This window comes from Pseudopipra pipra, chromosome 7, assembly GCF_036250125.1.
Source record: "Pseudopipra pipra isolate bDixPip1 chromosome 7, bDixPip1.hap1, whole genome shotgun sequence".
In the NCBI taxonomy this organism is placed as follows: domain Eukaryota; kingdom Metazoa; phylum Chordata; class Aves; order Passeriformes; family Pipridae; genus Pseudopipra; species Pseudopipra pipra.
In genome coordinates, this window is record NC_087555.1 from 20,489,599 (window position 1) to 20,510,042 (window position 20,444).

The 20,444-nt window shown below is 38.5% G+C and overlaps 2 long non-coding RNA genes across 2 annotated transcripts in view; both read left to right on the top strand.

The window, feature by feature from the left end:
- Positions 1-513: 513 nt before the first annotated feature.
- Positions 514-20,444, top strand: part of LOC135417206 (uncharacterized) — an 85,822-nt gene continuing 65,891 nt past the window's right edge. The window contains exons 1-4 of the long non-coding RNA XR_010431962.1: positions 514-1,915; positions 2,435-2,587; positions 2,669-2,797; positions 20,168-20,210. This is a non-coding gene — a long non-coding RNA (uncharacterized LOC135417206). The remainder of the gene's footprint in view (positions 1,916-2,434; positions 2,588-2,668; positions 2,798-20,167; positions 20,211-20,444) is intronic.
- Positions 4,932-10,218, top strand: LOC135417615 (uncharacterized). The gene is made up of 3 exons (XR_010432138.1): positions 4,932-5,525; positions 7,230-7,329; positions 8,584-10,218. It is a non-coding gene; the product is annotated as an uncharacterized LOC135417615 (long non-coding RNA).

A 20,444-nucleotide genomic window follows, 5' to 3' on the forward strand; every position in this document is an offset into this window, starting at 1 on the left:
CAAATTTTGCAAAGGAACCATAACAAAATAATATTTAATTGGTGTAACAGTTGTAAGACTGGGAGTAAGGAATTCTTTTACTTTCCTGGTAAGTACTGTTTGAGTAAAAGTCTGCAATTCTCTCAAGAGAAGAATGCTTAAGTAAAAAAATTATTATTTCTCACTCAATAAGGAACTCTTTGTTCAATAAGACTAAAAAAAAAACTAATTTGCTCCTACAAGATTGATCATGTCTGCAATACTGAATGTATTTCTTCATAGGAAAAAAAGTTGATTTTGCTGTTTTTAAGAAATGACTGTTAGATCCACCAAAAAGGTCTCCACCTTAAAATCACTTGAGTATGCCATATAGCATCGGTCTATGACAATTTTTTATAGTCTTTAAAGTGCTTGATAATACCATAAAGTTTTAACCTTTATTTTATTGGTACCTGTTACTTTGTGTGTTATGTGTTTCAAACCATGATGAAAAGATTTTTCATGAATCACATGAATTTTTATGTTACTGTTCACATAAAAAAACTTTATTATATCTTTTAGTAGCAGGATTTTGTGTATGAATTATATAATTGTCAGTATGCATTTTTCTAAACTGTAGTTTCTGGACCAGAAAACCATGTTTAAGTCACTCTGGGCATTAAAATTAAATGGGTAAATTACTTGACTGCATCAACTGGCAGGGTCATCCTGCAGCAGAATACAGAGTTGTGAAATGAAGTATTAGTATATCTTTAATTTTGAAGCAGTGTAAAAGTTATTCAAAGGGGATTTTTTTATTTACTTTAGTTTTAACCTGGTAAGTGAACAAAAACTGAGGAATCAAAATGTGGAAGGTTTAAAATACTCCATCAGCAACCAAAAGTTGCACAGACATTTCAGTTTTTATGCAGAAGAAGTAAAGCTTGATGAAAGACTTTTTAGCCACAAAAATGAGTCACCTTAATTAAGATTACTAACCTTTTCAGTATCTTGTACTTCTCTGAAGCACTTTTTAAGTTTCAAAAAATCTAGCTTCCTCCAAGACAGTTCAAAGGAATCACAGAAATTTCTCAAACAAAAATCTGATGCCAAATAAAGTTTGCAATTTGACCAGGCCTGTCATGTTAATGCCAATGAAAACCAATGGGTAAAGCAGGCCTCTCATTGAAACGGAGTCAGTACTGCTCTACAAATAAGAAGCAATTGCTTTAGAAAGTTTTAGAATGTTTGTAGATAGTTTCATTTGGGAATTCTTCTCTCAGACCAAAATATGAGACCCTGAGAAGAGTTCGGTTGGTTAGAGGATGGTGCTAATAACGCCAAGATTGTGGATTTCATCCCTGTACGGGCCATTCACTTCAGAGTTGGACTCGGTGATCCTTGTGGGTCCCTTCCAGCTCAGAATGTTCTGTGATTCTGTGAAATATCTTGGTTTTTTCCTCCTCTAAAAAGCACTAGCCAAACACGGTTGAATGCTTACTTTCATGACAGCTTGGCAAATAGCACCAGTCAGCAACAATTAAAATGATGCAAACCAATAAAATTATGCAATAAGGAAAGCTAGGGATGATAATAGATAATGATAATCAGTATTAACATATTGATCCAAACAGTCCACAGAACATCCACAGGAGCTGTGGCTGCCCATTCCCAGCAGGGCACAGCAGAGGGGCTGTGTGAGGCTGGGGAAACCGCTCTGGAGCCTATCTCCATTCCTTCCCTCAAGGTGTCTGCCCCGCCCAGGCACTCACCTTCCTACCACCCAGGGCCTCAAAGTGGCTCCGCAGTTCTTCCACAGTGGCAGGGACGTGCTCCATCGTCTGAGAGCTACCTGAGGTCTCCTCCTTGGCCACGTCCAGCCTTCTGCTGTCTGATGGCACCTTCTCCAGGGTGTTGCTGCAGCTGATCTTATCTGGCACCAGGGATGGTGGAGCTGGTGAGTACCGGAGCATCAGGGCAGGTCTTGTAGCATTGGTGGACTCCCATCTCTGCTTGAGGAGCTCCACGGAGCCCTTCTGCAGGGGCAGGTCTGCCAGCTCCAGCGTGCCCTGCCAATGAAATGTGGACCTGGGGTCAATGGCCAGTGACACAATGCCAACAAAGGCCACCACGGAGTGGCTCAAGAGCCCTTGTGGGTCGCAGGCTGGTTGCTGGGACAGATACCCCTTCCCAATGGAAAGCAACTTCCAGTAAGACCAGATCCAGTAAGAGTCAGTGAAAGGGTTCAGTGTGTTCATATAAGAGGAATATGTTCATTATAGAGTGAATTAAGGGTGATGTTCAGACATTTTATTCTTAGGCTTGACAACAGAATTGCTGTCTATCATGAATGGAAAAACAGCAAGCACACAATTAGGGAGAATCCCAAACAAAGCGGGGTTAATGAATAAGTGCCTGGTAATCAGCATGTGCTGCATGAAAGGTGTTGTGACAGGTGACTGCTGTTTTCTTTTAGATTGATACAGCTGTCTGTATTGTGGAATGAGTCACAGCATTTTAATGCAGCCAGGAGACAGAAGGGCTACTGCATTAGCTGAGAGAGTACTTGGATAGTCTGGAAACACAACCCAGGGCAGTTCTGCTAATTGCACTGTAACTCTTCTGTCAGGTAAATTGCTAAGTGTTGACATCAAATCTTTCTGATCAGTTGGCTGTGTTCTCACAAAGGCTTATTCCATCTTTCTTAGAGTACGCTTGGGAAGGAAAATTGCCATTCTGTCATTTTGCACCAGTTGCTGATATCTGCTCCTCTTTTCCTGAAATCAGCTCCCAAGTGGTTTGATTTTGAGGTTTTCTGCCCTGTAGCAAATACTCAAATGTAAGTTTTTACCTCTCATTCAAAAGGAAATTTGAGTAAAAGGAATATGAATTTAAAACAGTAAAGAAAAAGAAATGTTAAAAAGAACTGAGACCCAACTAGTAACTAAAATCTCAATTCATTAGTACCTTCCTTCTTGGAAAGAGATTCTTGTGTGTGTGCAACTGTCCTACTTCAAGTGAGTGTGCTTTTCCTAATTCAGGTGAGTGTGTCTATGCAATATCCACATTCTCCTATGTTTTGCTTCACTGATAGTGGGTCCTTTTGTTGGTGTCAAGTGATTTTCAGGATATGTGTTATGCCATCTTTCAAAAATAGTCTGGAGTTCACCTCCTTCTAACTCGCAGAAGCAAAGTAGCTTCTTTGACCCTCATCTGTTTTAGGGCCTATAGCTGATAGATGACAGATAAAATGAACATGTTTGTTTTGATTGCATGATGTGTTGGCTGAGGTGAAATTGTGTGGAGATTCAGTAGCTTCTAAAGTTGGTGGTTTGCTGTGCTTCCCCTCCTCCCCCACAAAATAGAGATTTGGTTGCAACATCTTTATTTGTGTCAGGAATAAGTTTGGTGTGTCCTAGATGTCATTTGAGGTTTTCACATTTTATTACTGGTGTTGCTGATCTTCACAGAATCACACAGAATCACAGAATATGCAGAGTTGGAAAGGACCCACAAGGATCATTGAGTCCAACCCTTAGCCCAGCACAGGACCATGCCTGAGAGTATTGTTGAAACACTTCTTGAACTCCAGCAGGCTTGGTGCTGTGATCACTTCCCTAGGGACCCTGTTCCAGCGGCCAACCACCCTCCAGGTGAAGAACCTCTTTCTAACATCCAGCCTAAACCACCCCAGACACAACTTCAGGCCATTCCCTTGGGTCCTGTCACTGGTCACCACAGAGAAGAGATCAGTGCCTGTCCCTCCTCTTCCCTTCACAACAAAGTTGTAACTGCAATGAGGTCTCCCCTCAGTTTCCTCTTCTCCAGGCTTAAAAGAATAAGTGACCTCAGCCACTCTGCAGGGAGCCTTGTCCTCCCGTTTTCTTTGGTTTGGAGACTCAGGTGTGCTTCTGTGGCCAAAACTGATGTGTTGGAGAGAGGAACATTGCAGTAAGAAAAAAATAAGTTAGCTAGTGAGTAGTCATTCTGTCAGAAATGGATGGTGGAATTTTTGTAAGGGAACTACCTAAAATGCTATATAACATTCAAAAGTAGGTCTTTGTGAATGCCAGCTATAAATATTTTGCATTAATGTGTTTGTTTTATGAGGCCAGTGATAGTACAGCATTCAAACACTGCAGTCAAACTGTAGGATTTCCTTTTTTGTATTTCTTCTCTGGGATCTTTTGTATCTCGCTCCCCCTGATTTTAAAAGAGGCCTATGGTAATTCTTCATTGCATGTAATAAATGTATCCTTTTCCTGAGCAAACAGCTATGGGAAGGCCTGTAGATTTTTTGCACTCATGAGTTGCAGATATCAGTAAATTTCAGGGTTTTTTTTAAATCTGAAGTTGCTGGTAAATCTGTCTTCACAGTAGGATCATTGAAATGGTATTCTTTGTCTTGTACTTTAAATGAGATAAGCCCCCTTCTACAGTTCACAGACTGTGCATTCAATTGGTAGGTGAACATATGCGTGCAAGGAATGAGCTGTTGAGGAAAACTGTATGTTCTGCTGTATGTTCCTTTGCCAAAATGGCTACCTGAATTTTCGTCATATTCTTGATATCTTAAATGTTTCTTACATGTAAACTCTTCCATTTGTTCACTAGCAAAGCAGTAAACAGAAATTGAAAAAATAGTAAACTGATACAGTTTACTTGTAGAGCTATATGTGAATACTGTTGCTTTTGTCCCCATCATGCATATTGTACTGGTGAGTCCTCTCCTAACATTAGGAAACAGTCTGTTGTAAAATAGCTGCTATTTGCCACTACCTATTAGTCTGGATTCCCTTCTCAATTAAAACAAACAGACAAAAAACCCAACACAACAAACCACAACACAAAAAACCCAACACAACAAACCACAACACAAAAAACCCAACACAACAAACCACACAAAAAACCCAACACAACAAACCACAACACAAAAAACCCAACACAACAAACCACAACACAAAAAACCCAACACAACAAACCACAACACAAAAAACCCTTCACACAAAAAACCCTCGAAATCTTTCAGGGACAGGATTTAATAAGTCCTTTCATGATCTACCATCCTACTTCATCCAACTTTTGCCTCTGAGACTTCCCTTCCTATCCTACCATGATTCCAGGTAATCTGCACTGTCAAGAGTCCCTGGCATGAGGCTCCATAGGCCATCTTAGGATAAATTATGAGAGAAAGAACAACATGTTGAGAATGAAGACTAGATCTCATTCAACCCAATGTTTTTTGCCAACCACTGAAGAACAGCCCTTAGGATCCAGAGGAAGCTACAGAAGCAGCTGACCCCTTAGTTTATGGCAATGCTGGGAAGGGAGGCAGGGGGGTGAAAGAGGAGACCAGTAGCTGCACAAGCTCTCCTCTAAATCTAGTCAAGAAGAGAATAAAATAGTTCAGTTGGAAGAGATCTGGAGCAATCATCTCGTCCAACTGCAATATTCACTGGCCACATTACTAAATCTATTTTGTGCTAAGGACTCTTTATATCTACACATGACAGGTAGCCTCATGCTTTTGACACCATTACTTGAAAAGCTTGCAGTTTCTTCTGCAGGTAAGTAGAGCCTCCAGTATCTGTAACATTTCATTTACATTTCAGACACTTCTTAACAAAAGCACCTCAAACAAGTTTATAAAGAGCTAAAATAGTTCTTGATTGCTAGAACATATAAAGCACTTCCAGATTCCTAGTCATATTTTGAGAAAATACATTATTTGGGGCTGTCATTTAACATGACAACCTTTATCCTGATACAAATACGGATAGCTAAATAATAAAACTTTAAGAAATGTTGTTTCAACTCTGAATTATGACAGACCCTGTTCTAGCAAATATAACAAGGTTTTGGTATTTTAAGGTAAATCACACTGAAACAGCAATTCTCATAACTTACCAACAAAATCAACACATTTTATCATCTAATAAGAGAGGACTAGAAAGTGCATTATTCGTATTTGTGGGATTGAGGAAAGACTTGTTTATTATTTTTCCTCTTGCCCCACCATTCCCAATTATTACATAAGCAGTATCAGGCCTCACACTATTTACAGAAAGAAAAAAAAAAGACAAAAAAAGAAAAGCATAACTAGCATATTTGTACGGAGCTTATCTTACCACTGTGTTCTTCTCAGTCAAGTTTTCCGGTTGTGACTCCACTGCATTCATTGTGTGCCTGTTTAAAGGAAGACAATTTTAAACATTCTCTTAATTCATTGGTCTCATTTGACTAACGAACATGAAGCTTGGTAGACACACGTCTGATAGTAGTTACGAGACACCAAATCTCTTACGTGCTTGCGTTGCCAATGTATTATTTAGTGAGGCATGGAGGTAAAGTATGCTTTCTGCCATACCTCTGGCTGTGCTGTGTGTGCTCACCTTACACTGCTTAGCAGTGGCAAAGGCTGGAGGCAACAGCTTTTGTTTCAGTGCTCTTTGGCAGGAAACAAAGCACCTTCCAGTAAAAAATTGTTGGTTCTTAACTACTTAAGAAAGGTTTCGGTAAAAATTATGATTGGTAAATCATAATTTAAAAAGGATAAGAAAGTACATTCATATTATTCAGGCCATGTAAAGATACCACATTCCAATGCAGCTGACTTTCTTGCAATAAGCATAATTGCTTTTCAGTAGTTTCATTGTAGACCAAAAGTACTTATTATAAATCATACAGGAAAAAGGCTAGGATTTTCAAAGATTTTCATCTACTATGTTACGGAACTGTTACTTTTGCTTTTTTCTCCCCTCCTGCCTCAATTCACATCTGTCCCAATCACACATCATCAGCTGAAGGCTGCAGTCAGCAGGTGCTGCCTGCTGACCTTTACATACCTCACCACTATGGGCAAAAACATCCAAATTCTGGGATTTCTGGGCTGCTGTCCCCACAGGCAGGCATATGCATCTCAACACTGCCAACCTAGCCTCCCAGAACTCTTTTTCCAAGAACACCAGCAAGGACGATGCATGCAGGGACAGAACACGTTCTGTAACCTCTCCCCAAATGACTGGGTGTTCTTAGGGACATATTTTTTGGGTGGACTATTCAGTAGATAATAAAAGTACCCAGACATAGGCAGCACTTCTTTTTCATCATCACTCTTGACTACTTGGCTAGCTTCAGCTTCTCTCACATAGCCAGCTGGGCAAAAGTAGGTGTTCAGTCAGCTTTGGCATCCCATACTTGGTTTTCTTTGATTTACACTTGTTTTTCTTTCTCTCTTTGTTTAGTATAATTGAAACTTTTCTGACTTTCAGGCTAAAGCTCTTTGTGCAATAGAAGTTTAAAGGACTCTTCAGCCAAGTGCAGGGTACACTAAGGGTACCCTTTCGTTTCCGCTCTTGTGCCACATGTTTTGTAAGTCATAAAAATTACATGAAATCTTACTTCAAAAACAGAAGGCCATGAAATGCACAAAATAATGAATGCATTTAAAATACCTATGCAACTCTTTTGTTTTTTCCCCCTTATCTTTGAAGTAGTGACAAAGCTTATACTGGAAAAAAACTTACCATGCTGCAAGTTGATTATATGTGACTAATGCTTCTAACATTTAATGAGAGGTGGTAAAATCTGTGTGCAGAATCTCCTCTATTCTGCCCTTGACAGTTATTTTTATTTCTGTGTAGCTGCTATACAGAATTGCCAAATCACTGTGCAGGCTTTTTCCCTCTTTCAAGTTTAATCATGGCTAAATGACTACAAGACAACAGGGCCTTGTTTCATGTGTTTTAAACCGAAGGGTCAGAAAGCTCATGGCAAATATTGCTGAGCATGAAATCCCTGTTCTGAGACTCATCCATCTCATTGCTACACCTCCATAATTTCCACCCACTCCCCCAGGTCTATCCTTGTGAACTGGTAGAATGCTCATATATACTTGTAAAGCTCTGAATAGTCTAACTGCTGTAACTATAGAGGAATTTATTGCATTTAGTTTTGGCTAAGAAAATCTATTTAATCGTTTATATTTTTTTAATTAGGATTATGTTTTAAAATAGGAATTTACTTGATCAATATCTGCTCTTTATCATTCCTGATAAGTCTTAAAGCACAGTCATTGTGAGGCTATTTGATGTACATTACAGTCCTCTGAAAGTGGCTTTTTCGGTTAATGTGTTCTTAGCAAAAGGGAAATTAGAGAGAATTCCTACATAGGCCTCTTTGCTTCTATAGAGAATCAAGAAAAGAAGTCAGAAGTTTGTCTATAACTTGATATAAGTTTGTATATAACTTGAATTAAACAACTTGGTCTTCATGGTTATGATAAAGGGTGATCCAGAGATGCACATTACCTGTGTAATTAGGGTACCATCTGTTCTACATTTGTATTCAGCTGACAGCTAATAAATGTCCTTGGGAATATCTTGCAGGAGGAGGGTGCAGAAAAAAAGGTTTTAATATTGAGTTTTAACAAAAAACTCAGTACTTGAGTTTAAATAATGAGTTCTGAGTTAGATGATGCATTTCAGAGTAGGATTCTGGGTTCTTTTCTACACAGATAGAGCCAGTGAAATGCAAGTAAGGATTTTATAACCTCATCACTTTAGTCAGTGTTCTGGGAGCCGTGAATTGCAGCCACATGTAAGTGGTTTGGCTCTGTCTTGGCAGGAATATATGAATCAGCACAGAAAGGAATATCACTTTGTGAACTTGTGAACACAGCAAGCCTTGGCAACATGCATTAAATATGTGGGTGAAATTCCCAGGATCATGGTATGATTCACTCATATTGGGTAACTCTTTAATTGGTCAGTTATTTTCAAATGGAAAAATTGCAGCTGACTAGCTTGTTGGTAAGAACGTGTTATGAGTATGTTAATAATAATTCCATTATTATAATTCACCAAAAATAACCCTTATGTGATTTCAAGAGACAGTGGCATCCATTAAAAACACAGCTGATGTGTCACCTCTCTAACTCTAGAGGACAAAGTTCACTGTGCTTAATCACCTGCCCTCCATTGTAGACAAGAATATTTAGGATGCCTTAATTTTGCTTTTAATGTCTCTCAGGAATGGCTGGTGAAATGCCATATGTCTTTCTTTTTGGCATGATAGATTTTTCCATTATACTGCTATATCTAAGCCAGCAAGGAGGGATGCTCCATACTGAGAGATCTTGAAACACGAATATTGGAATTATCCCTACTGTCGTTGTGAGACTATCAGGAGAAGGATTTCCTGTCAAGTTTTCCACACAAAAGACATTATTACTAAAATACATTGTTTAAAATATTTCTGTTCTTTTAATAAGTATTGTTTGACATATGCCTTCATAAGGGAAAACAAAGGTTTCAGTGGAGCAGTTATTATTATTGTGAATATATAAATATTTATTATTATTACATCACATTGTTATTATTGTGAGCATGTGAATATCTCCTGGAAATGTATGCATCTTGTATTTGTTCTTCCCACAGTTTAGCACGTGGGAGCTTCAGTATGTTATAGAATCTGGTATGCTGGAATCAGTCATAGAGAGTTGTAGCCTCAGTTGTCTGTTTTGACTGTATTAAACAATTCGAAAATGATTGGGTGGTTTCAAATTTCATACTGTGTATGAAACAGAGATGAGAAAAGTCCTATTTTGTTGAGGGAGGCAGAGATAAATGTGGGCAGGCCCTGAGCTGACCTGAGTGACTCCCAAAAGCTTTGTTTGAGTACAAAGACTAAGACAGGCTAGTCCAAGGTGCATAGCATAATATCTTAGCAATGGAAGAATGATCTGAATGAAGTATTACTATCAAGACAGACCTTAAAGACAAAGTCAAGGAAGAAGGCAAGTCCTGAAAGGCTAAAGCAGTATACTTTAAGATACTTGGTGCACAGAAAAAGAGGTGTATAAACCTCACCAGTATAGGGATACACACGGCAAAAGGTACCTAAAACTCATGCTAAGCAAAAAAATAGATGTTACAGAGAAGGCTTATCTATTGTTAACTATGCTTGTATTAGGAATGAGATTTTTATATCTTAATTGATGTAAAATGTACATAATCTGGTCCACTTTTACTGTTACTACAGTTCAACATAGGAAATAATTTCTGCCATATGATGAGAAAATAAAATCTTGGTATGGATCACTTCAAAATGGAATTTTTTGAAGTAAGATATACAAGGTTATTAATTTTACCTCTCTTTTAAACCCAATTAATCTTTTCATCTCTTGAGAGTGTCCATAGCAGCGACTGGGGTATTCCTTTGGTCTCTCCTAAATAAAGGAATTTCCCCACTGGGAACACTAAGTGGAAAAAGATTTTTATTTTTTTTTTTTTAAGAATGAGGTAGGGTAGGGCTTTGGGGAGGAGGGGGGAGAGAAATATTCTTTTTTTTTCTGTTGCTTTTTTTCCTCCACAGAGCAGTAGGAGCACTGTAGTAAGACGTACTTCCAATGAAGTTTTATGCCCAAGAGGCACAAATAGGTAAATGATGTTACTATTTCAGCTGGTGAGCACAGACCTTACAAAACCCACTAAAATAGGAAAGTAAATAAAATGTGATACATATATAAACCTATGCTGTCAGATGTACTTAACCATGAGACCTCATAGAATAGGATAGTGCTGTAAATGTCTATATATCTCTGTTTACAAGTGATTGCAAAAGGTTAAGGAGAAAGACAAATGGAAGTGAGTTATGATAGACATTATCTTGTCTGATTGACACGTTCTTGCTTATTTACCTCAAAGATCCACCAGAGCTGGGTGCAGTACTTCAGCTGGGGTCTTACGAGAGCAGAGTAGAGGGCACATCAACTTGCACAGGTTTCCAATAGAGTAAATAATGTGTTCTCTTCTTTTTAATTTTTGAAATATTAATTATTTTCAATTTAGAACTGCAAGGGAAGTCCAGTTGCTTTGTACAGCAGTGAATTTTCTAAATAAAATTTACTCTAAGGAGTATGATGTTAAAGAGCATTCTGAAAGAGGAGGTGCTGAGAATGTTCAGATAACTCACAACTGCTCTTCTACTAGCTGTGTCAGAAAACTACAGCCCTTTTCCAAAGTAATAAGCTTAACAAAGATAAGCCTTGCTACAGAGAGTAGAGGCAAGAATTAGGATACTTTTACTCAAGAACAGGCTTGTAGCCTCAGGACTGGCAAGCACTGACTTGGAAAACCAGCTGTTATTTAAAAGATTTAACTATTTGGAATTGCTGACAGCTTTTAGGTTTTGAAGTAGCCTAGGACAGCTTTGGTCTACTGCTTTACTTCCTTTTCAATCTTATGAATGTAGTTTCTATGGTCTACTTGAAACAGCACTACAGGATGCCTTTACCTTCTGTCAGGATGTTCTGCAAGGAACTTCTCTGTCCTTTGCCTCCATTGGATTTGCAAGAGCACTATCAGAAGGATGTGACAGCATTTATGATCTCATATAAGTAAATTTCTGCATCAAGACTGCTTGCTTCTGTCATCTTCTTCTTTGGGCTACACTTCTCACCCTGATGGTGAAACAGATTTCATTACTAATAGTAGCAGAAATAAATTGGTTTTCTTCTGAAAGAGACAGTGCTAATATTGTCTAAAATTCTGAAGAGAGGACAAGCACTTTCAATACTTTTTTCAGATGTATTGCTGAGTAAGCAGGAAATAAAAAAAGAAAGGAGATCTCATGTTTCTGAATAGCTTTTATAAAACATCCAAAGTAAAAAGTGAGAGCAAAACACAGTATTTTTTCTTCAGATTGTTATATTTGCATTCAGATGCATCACATTGTACTGTCCAATTTTCAGTTATGTTCACTGTCAGAAGTTGTAGGAAATTAGTGAATCTCGTAAAATAAACTTAACAAGAAATTTTCAAGGAGTGATTATGATAAGTTTTATGGGTCAGAATATCAAGCACATGTAATGGGGCTTTTATAAGGAAAAACTTAAGGAAAGAGAACATTTCAAATACCATTATCAATGAAAATAACAATATGAGCAATTTTTAACCTGGAGGAATTCTACTGAGGAGTTACCATGCCATCACTAATAGAACAGAAAAAGCCATAGCTAAATCAACTGCAATGCTGAGCAAAACACATACAAATCATTAATTTGTTCTCTTCTTGCTGCTGGTGGATTTTATTTACCTTTCACTCCCTTAAAATTTCTACTTTAATGGATGAGATATAGGTAAGTGGTAGAGAGTAGTACTGGGAAATAAAATGTGATTTGCATTTTCTTATACCTCTTTCTTAATCTGTATTGTGTCCAGAAACATAAGCTTACAAATCCAACAATAACAAGAAGAAATTAAATATTTGCAGCTTTCTTTTAACAATTTGGAGCTCTTCTAGTGCACTGTTTTAATTTCCTGTCCCAGCAGAGAGGAGAATTAGACTTTATAATAAGAACATAATAGTTGAAGAGATTGTCCTTTTTATTGGCTTGCTCTGGTTGTTTAAATGTGACCATGAGAACTGTAAAATCAAGGAAATCCTTTCTTTTATATCTATCTGACACAAATTTTTCCTTCATTTTATTTAGATGTTGGGTGGTCACATTGCTCACACTGCAACTGCAGCTTAGGAATGTAGATGTAAAATCTCATATTGACTCAGCATGAACACTTGTTATGATGGTCTTTAGTATAGAGGTACAATGCTTTATATTGAAAATATCATTTAAAAACAGGTTGACTCTTCGTTTGTGACTTCAAGTAGTAAAATGAGTAAGAAGTTTTAATAAGGGTTGGGTTTTTTGTTTTGGTTTTGCCTACCCCTGTGAGCCTTGAACTGGTGTACCCACATTCTTGTAGCTAAATATGTGACCTATTAACTTTTCACTTTGTCTCTATCCCCGATGCTTTTACCAAATGAAATTACAAGTTTTACAATATCCATGTGATGCCATAGGGTTTCTTTCAACAAGCTTAACTGTTAACTGGCTTTTCTCTAGAACAGGAGCAATCCTACCACTCTGCCCATTAAGAGGAATGTTTCCTTGGGCACATCTAGTTTAATTTGGCATCTAGTTTAATTTGCTTCATTACTGAAGCTATATCAATGGAAGAGACAGGGTTCATGGTGTGAACCTTCTAGATGGTGGTGGTGGAGAGGTTATTTGTTCACTCTCTTCTAGGTCTTTCCATTAAACTTGTGGAGAGGTATTTCGATTGAAATGCCACTGAATTCACTTTCCTGCCTCAATGAGGCATTTTGCCTCATTTCACATTCTTCCTCATTGAATAGTTTCATCATGTGTCAGTATATTTGTTATGCTGCCAATGCTCTAACAGAGGACCTGTTTTCCAGTATATGCAATGATGTAGGATATTTTTTCTGAATGAGATTAATTTATAACTTCAGTAGCTGCTTATAGTCCTCTCAATTAAGCCTGATGTGTCCTTTTTGTCAAGAAAGACAAACATAATTCTTGTATTCTGTCTTTTAATTCATAAGAACAATGACTTCTTACTTCTTGACTTAGGAAGACAAATTATTTGTGGTTACTGATCAAAATTATGGCTAGCTGGTTTTTGTTAATTCACCAAAGAAATATTAATTCTGTATAACCACAAGATAAGGTGCTGGGAAGGGAAAAAGGGCATGTACTCTCTGAACCCTTTCAGAGCAGCCTCCCCAGAAAGAAAAGGACAGTGATGACAGGAGATGGTAGATCTAGAGCATGACGTGTGTTTAGGGCTTGCCATAGAAGACATGAGTGCTCTCTGGTCTCTGCTTACACAGAATGAGTATTTATTTGGGGACTGGGAGTAGAGGCAATAGTGGGCCTATCCTTTCAGCAGCTTTTAGGTTCTATGCGTTTTTAATCAAACTATGAAATAATAACCACAGTCTCATTAATTTTCTGTAAGACCTCTCACCTCACTGACTCAGTGCAGTGACCGTATAGGCTTGAGTTAAAATTGGTTAGATGAGTGAACTTATTTGCAGAGGTTCACAATCTGCTTTTTGGCACTTTTACTGTCAGTTCATGGTGTTTTTGCTTTCAACTCCCCTTCTGCATTCACTTTCAGGAAGGAAAATGATTTTACAAGAAAGTAGTAAGTTTTCCGCAGTGTGTTGATAAACCCCAGTGGAGCCAGTGGTCCTACCAGGATTCAGAATTCTTTTCAAATTTGAGGACTGCTGTATAGAATGCATAGGGACACAATTTTCAGACATTGACATTATTTTCAATACTAAAAAAACCCTTAAAAATCATCCAAGATGTTTTTAATATCAGGATTTTTAGTGTGCATCTGCATAATTTGTCTCAGCTCCTCTTCTGGCCCTTCCTTGCCTTCCCAAACCATGCAGAGCAGCAGCAGTACCATTCTGAGGTAGCTGTACTTTGAGTGTGTCTCCTAAACCTTGTCAGCTATGTCAGGCAGTCCCCACCACAGTACCTATTTTATTTGTTTATTCACAGAATCACAGAATATGCCGAGTCGGAAAGGACCCACAAGGACTATTGAGTACAGCTTCTGGCCCTGTACAGGACCATCCCCAAAGTCACACCATATGCCTGAGAGTATTGTCCAAACACTTCTTGAACTCTGTCAGGCTTGGTGCTGTGATCACTTCCCTGGGCACCCTGTTCCAGTGGCCAACCACCCTCCAGGTGAAGAACCTTTTTCTAAACCTGAACCTATTTCTTAACCTAAAACACCCCTGAGACAACTTAAGGCCATTCCCTTGGGTCCTGTCACTGGTCACCACAGAGAAGAGATCAGTGCCTGCCTCTCCTCTTCCCCTCATGAGGAAGTTGTAACTGCAGTGAGGTCTCCCCTCAGTCTCCTCTTCTTCAGGCTGAACAGAGAAAGTGCCCTCAGCCGCTCCTCATACAGCTTCCCCTCAAGGCCCTACACCATCTTCATTGCTCTCCTTTGGACACTAACAGCTTAATATCTTTCTTATATTGCAGTGATCAAAACTGCACACAATATTCAAGCTGAGGCCACCTCAGTGCAGAGCAGAGTGGGACAATCCCCTCCCTCCACCGGCTGGCGATGCTGCGCCTGATGCCCCCCAGGACGTGGTTGGCCCTCCTGGCTGCCCCAGCTCCCTTTCTGTGACACTACTTTTCAAGATCTCATTCTCCAATCTGTTGCCCCATCCCGGGTGCAGAATCCAGCACTTCCTCTTGTTGAACTTCATATGGTTGGTGATTGCCTGGCTCTTTCATTTGTCCGGGTCTCTCTCCAGGGCTTCCCTGCCTTTGAGGGAGTTAACAGCTCCTCCCAGTTTTGTGTCATCTGCAAACTTGCTTAGTATTCCTTCCAGGCCTGCATCCAAGTAATTTATGAAGATGTTGAAGAGCACAGGGCCCGAGGTGGAGCCTCGTGGAACCCCAGTAGTGACAGGTCTCCAATCTGATGTTACCCCATTCACTATTACCCTCTGTGCTCAACTTGTGAGCCAATTATTCACCCACTGTGTGATGTGTTTATCCAGCTGTGTGCTGTGTCCACAGCTTTACTGAAATCCAAAAAGATGACATGAGCTGGCTTCCCTGGATCAACTAGGTGGGTTACCTTGTCATAAAATGAAATCAGGTTTGATAAGCAGGACTCTCCTCTCATGAAGCCGTGCTGGCTGTGATCAATGACTGTGTTGTCTTTCAGGTGTTTTTCAATACTTCCCAGAATAATCGTCTCCATAAATTTATCATGCACTGAATGAGACTGACAGGCCTGTAGTTTCTGAGGTCCTCCTCCTTGCCCTTCTTGAAAATTGAGACAATGTTCACCAGTTTCCAGACAGCTGGGACCTCTCTGGATTCCCAAGACTGCTCAAAAATCATCAAGAGAGGTTTTATGATGATATCAACCAGCTGCAGTCCCTCTTCCATTAATTTGAAAAACAAATCTTGTTGGAATTCACACAAACCTATTAGAGAATACTGATTTCCTTGTTTTCTCTAACAAAGTTTAAGTTCAGGATGGTTTTCCCACAAGGAGATTAATAGGGAAAATACTAAATAAGAAAAGAGTAATAATTCTGTCAGTCTGGTTTTCCTTTCAGCTCTAGTTGTTCAAGGGCTGGGTATGCAGCTACTTAAGGATTAGTGGCAGGGAGAGTATACCAGAGCTTTTCCCTTAAGAATTCAAAAATAAAAGTCTGGCTTATGTAAGACAATAAAGCTTTTAAAAGAGAAAGTGACCTAAGTTATTAATATGCAATATTTTTAGGGGAATTTGGTAATTTTTCATTACGTATTCTTAGTCTTGTACTTGTGTGACAACCATTTGTCCTATTAGGGTCATAGTCCAAACCAACAATCAAAGAGGTGCACATTTTTTAAATTAAAAAAAAATACCCTACCAGCTTACCCAGAGGGTATTGGATGTGGAAGGCCCCTCCCCTGCTTACACACGTGGGGCTGCCACTGTATGGCAGGATCCCACTGTTGTATGGCAGAGTGCTGCCTTTCTGCTCTCCATCACAACCCATGTCTGTTCGGTGACTGGGGCATGAGTGGCCAACCCCCACCCACCCACGCAGCAGCCCTGCAGCCAGGGAACCCCTTACCCCAGCATACAGGGAGTCAGCCACTTTCGACTGCTGCATAGGAAACCAGAAGACTTTTTCTGTTGGGTTGTTTGTTTGCTTTTAGTGTACATTATTCAGCCAGACTGAGATGGAGACTGATTTTGTATTTGGCTAAGGGCTTTGGTATAAATGACATGTCCTGTCTTGTAAGAAGAAAGCCATGAAGACTCTGGGTGCAGAGCCCCTCATCCCTCCCCATCTCTACAGGCCCCAGCACCTCATGCAAAAGCCATTCTGTCACCAGCAACTCCCGAAATAGCCACATCTGCAGTGCTGTTGGGAAGTTAGGACTGTTGTCAGCCAAGAAGTTCCGTGCTTTTAAATGTGGAGAGTTTGAGTGGTTTAAAATTAGTTCAGTGGAACTGTAATCAAATCCATTTATATAAATGTGAATAAGTACTTTGTCTGCAAGGCTTGACAGCAGTTGGGCCACTCACAGTGTGTGTGCCCAAATCCTCCAGGAGCAGAATGTTTGGTTGTAAGCTCCCTACCCTGGAGACTATGTTTCTCTAATGTTTGTAAAGAGCCTGATGCAGAAGTGCTGTGAGCTTCCTTGGAGTTTCTGGAATTTTCTGTTGCTTTTATAAAAAAGATGAAATTATAAAATAAGACCAATGTGAAAATAAGAAATGTGAAAACTGGGGACCAGACAGGCATTGTTATTCAACTTATTATTCATAAAGTAAACATGCCATTAGCATGTGACTGCTAAAAAATTCTGTTTAGTTTCATATGAGAGAGATGCACAAACAGAAAAAAAAAAAGCCTAGAATGTCTGTTTTCTGTTCTATCAATGGATAGGTAGAGTCCATTTTTTTTTTCATTTTTGTCACATTAGGAAATTCTTACATAAAAGAAAAAAAACTGAAAGTCTTTTCAAGAAAAATCTTAATTTGAACTCCTCTATTTACATAATTTAGTGGGTGAGAGAGACAACAGAGTATAAATTCAAAGTTTGACTTTAATACGCCTTAGGGAAGAAGACATTGAGGAAAAGTGGTGTTTTTAGTCAAAAGATAGGAATCATGGGATTCAGCATGCCAGAGCAACATTTTTCGATAATGCTGATGTTATTGAAATTAATAACTGCTGTGCAGTGATAAGAAATACAATATTATACTCATCTGGTAGAGTTGTGCATACCATACAGTGTTCTCTGTGCATGCACCCCAGCATTTGTGGGCTTGTTATGTGCTGGACTTGTCGACATCCTTAGCTGCAGGTTTATGTTAAATACGTGAGGTGTAACACATGTTTTTTTTTTAAATAAAATTTTCTAAAATTATTTTTTCTAAATTAAGGAAATTCTCTGAATTAGCTCCAGAGTTGTTGAAAGTGAGAGACATCCTTCAGGCAACAATACTGTAGTGCAGATTTCTGGTGATGTCTTTGAGCTCTACCATCAGCAGGTCACTTGCAATGTCAGCAGTGTATATGTATGCTGTGTGAGACCCCAGAATGTCAGGACTTTGAGGCTTTTCAAATGCTTGAAATTTAACTCTATTAGTAAAATGTTGGTCCAATTATGTATGCAATAGAAGTATTGCTAGAATCTACTTATCTGCAGCTCTCTGCTGTTCTCTTCATTTGCTAAACCTCCAGCAGTGAGATGCAGCCTTCTTGCTAAAGAACATTCGTGTTTCAGCCTGATTAACATTTTTAAAATATTCATGAAAGAGACCTAGAAATTTTGCTGACACTGTTTTTAGAAGAACTAAATGCTCTGGAGCACATATTGAATTGTATGTGGCTGCTGTGGTAGGAAAAAAACACCCTGGAGACGTCTTTTTTCTGGGCTCCATGACAAATTTTACGTCTATCTGCACTTTAGTCTCACATGAACATAAATATCAAACTATTTTAACTTGCACCCAGCTGGAAAGTATATACTTTATGAGAAGAATGACATTTTTTAACAGTACTGTATTTGCAGGTTATAGATCTCATGTGGATAATAAACTTGAAACCTATACTGTATCTGCTATTACATTATCGAAGAACTTGTCTTTCAGGAAAGTTTTTAGATTGTGTCCTTGTTTTATGAAGAACTCAAAAAAATGAAAAAGTTCACCTTTTGCATGCTTGTAGGTAATACATCAAAGCTCCCTGAATTAAGAAATTATGAGTATGTTTCTATGGAAATACTAATTATCTATTTATCCACATAGGGCTTGTTGAGCAGGCTTCAGGTGAGAGTGAGGAAAACATTCCATATTCTGGTCAGCGTTGATCCTCCCTGCTTCATCAATAGAGTCATTAGTACTGGGGTTGTCTCTGTGTCGAAAAAAAGAATTACTTTGTAGTACAAAGTAACAAATACAACACAAATGCACATTATTACAAAATGACTCAATGATTACAGGTTTGGACTTGATGATCTAGGGGTCTTTTCCAACCGTTAATGATTCTGTGATTCTATGAAGCAGTGATGTTAAATCATCTCTTCTGGCAAAATGATACTAGTGGGAGGAATATCAGTAATTTTGGAAAATAAGCTTTAACAAGGAGGGGAAAAAAAGAAGAAAAACCAGTTAAAAAAAAAAGTTGAAAAGGACAAGAGGAACTGTTTAAATACGGAGAATAGGAACCAAAAGGGAAGCTCAGTTAATGAGTCAAGAGACAGGCAGCTGTGAGTGCTCTGAGAGTCTATCATTTCTCTCTTATGCTAGCTTTCTTGTGAACTGCAAAGAATGGTAGAGCTGAAGTATATGCCTGTTTAGGAAGTCGAATGCATTTTCAGTGCAGTGATATAATGTCCCTTTGTTGTTGTTGTCCCCCATTTCCCCTGAAGGCAAAACGAACAATAAATTACAGAAATGCCTCTAGCAGAGTTTTCCTGTCAGTGTTCTAGGGATCATGACTTCTACAGTTTTTTCTCCACTTGCAGTTCAGACTTTTAACCTATGATACTCGTTATGAAGGGAAAATACTGTGTGACAATCTATTTACTACTCATATAGTCTTCTCCTTTCAGACGTCCCTATCTACCTCCATGCTCAACTTAAAATCCTCCTATCCAGTTGTAGTTGCATTTTATTTTTGCTGGTACCAATCTGAGTGGTTCTTATCCAGGCTCTCCTTCTATAGTAAAGACTCTCCTGAGTTTACTCTGAGTGTATTTTAACTGTCCTTTAAAAACAGAAATCATGTAAAAGCAAGTGTTCTCTCAGTCTATTTTGTCTCTTCAAACATAGGTGTCAATATTTTCCTTCATTCTGGTCTAAAGAAAATAAAAATTAATGGAGTTCAAAGTCTATATCAATGCATTTGTAAGGGCTCAGATTGCCTTTGGAAGCCAGACAGTTCAAAATGTATGATTCTTAGCATAGTAATGTTATTACCAATGTAAAGGTAGAGTTGGATCACACAACAAAAAGTAATGTCATGTTAATGTCATTGGAGTGTATATTTGAGAAATAAGTATTTCTTATTTATTTTGTATAACTGTAGTCTTAATGTTTCAATAATACAGATTTCCACATTTAAGCTCTCCAATTTTTAATAAATGGAATAGGAAAGGGCTAGAAGATGCCATTAAGTTTCATGAAGGGCTTAGGGAAGCCTTAAATGCAAGTATGGAATGAAGTATAGAAGAAACTCATTTTATCTCTCCTTATTGAGTATTTCTAATGGTTTTATTGGTCTGGTATGAATCAGTGTGATGAAGTAGCATTAATAATATCTTATAGGATTTTTTTTTTTTCAGTTCTTTGATTTCAGACTATCTGTATACTAAAAGTACTGCTTGGGTAGGTATTCCAAATACTTCTCTTTTATACTCTTTATTCTTTCTTAATTGTCCTTCATGTCAGCAAAGAACCATTCTGATAACCTGATTTTGTTTATATTAGCCCAATTTAATTTAACCCTCTGGTAAGGGCTTCAGGGTGAGATCTTGGGCTTTAATTTGGCTTTTCCATCCACTAATTTTTTTCTGGATAATAACTATCTACATAGGTTTTGAGAAACAAAATTTAGGATTT